Genomic DNA, 1,493 nt, shown 5'->3' with positions numbered 1-1,493 from the left:
CAATCACTGCGTATAAAATAAATGATGTTAGAGCCCCATAGAGATTATTTTAAGAATAAAGCAGCCTAGAACCACTATACCTTGATCATTATTAACTTCTGATTTATTAAAGATCTCAGGACCCGATTCATTTGAGTAACTCTCACATCTCCTGTTATCCCACTCATATTAATCTGACAATTTTAGATGATTTAGAGTGACAGTTTTAGATTTAGATGATTTCCTGAGTGTCACCACTGAGAGAGAACACAAGTGTTATTATATCTGCTCTTTAAACTAGGGAAATAAAGTGAAGAAATCTTACATGACACTCCTACAAATGCAAACGATACATTTTGTCCTGCAAATAGGCTAAGGTAATCACTCTGAATCATGAAACCTGGCCTGATTATGACATAATTTTATAAGTCAAGATTTTCAAGTGTATTTGATAAACACATATATTGTTAATCAGCATACAAACCATAACCACCACCTTGTTTTCTGTGTAAACCATTGTCCTCTACAAGTACCTTATAAAAACAGAACTTAGGAGCTTTAAAAGTTTGTAAATGTGTGTAGCAGGTGGGTGTTTTCTCCTGATAGCAGCTACAGCAGCACACTGTACTCACTATTTGCAACTATTTTACCCCAAAAAAGACTTCAGCACTTCATCACAGCTTCTGCTCATGCCAAAGAATTTGCAGTTTTCTTGAAATACAGAAGCAAAGAATGAATAGGGAAAAGGGAAAGGTGTTAATTCTTGTCACTACCCATCCATCTTCATTCCTTATTCATTTGAACATTAAGCTCTTTTTTTAAGGTGATCCAAAGCCAAATCTGATTTAACTCTCCAGAAGTGAATGGCTAATTTGCTTTCCCAGAGCACCACACAAAATGCTTTACCTTTAATCATTCTGACCCATTCCATGGGAATTAGGGCATTCTTGTGAAGAACAGGGAGCTGCACTTCTTTAAGCTCCACATTAAGAGATAATCTGTTTTGTAAAATGAGCCCAAAATTTTATTTTAATGCAAAAGGTGGGGATCTATGAAGCCGTGGTTGACGTTGCAGCAGATCCCTTTGGAAGATCATAGGATTACTCAACCCTGCACGTAAACAGCAGGGCTTTAAACATTCCACTGCTCCTTGGAACAAGTGTTCAGCTGTTTTGAAGCTGGACACTGACAATAGATAACCACTTACAGCTTCAACACAGCAAAAGTAACTGGAGAGGAGGAAAGGGTTTTATTACTAAATTGTTTTAAAAGCTATTTTACAGCTGGAGCTTGACACAGGTCTGCTGCTTGCAGCTACAAGTAAGAAACAGTGGTTTCCTTTGCCGCTGACATACCTTGAGGAAGTTAATAAAACAATTAATGTCATTAAAACTGCCTTGCAAACAACTAAATATTGGGGATTATTTTGTTTCCCCAGAAAGTATTTCAGAGTATTGTGTTGCTCTATCCATACTAATCACTGTCAATAAAATTGGCTGACAAACAAACAAGTA

This window comes from Geospiza fortis, unplaced genomic scaffold, assembly GCF_000277835.1.
Source record: "Geospiza fortis unplaced genomic scaffold, GeoFor_1.0 scaffold49, whole genome shotgun sequence".
NCBI lineage: Eukaryota > Metazoa > Chordata > Aves > Passeriformes > Thraupidae > Geospiza > Geospiza fortis.
This window is presented reverse-complemented; position numbering follows the sequence as displayed.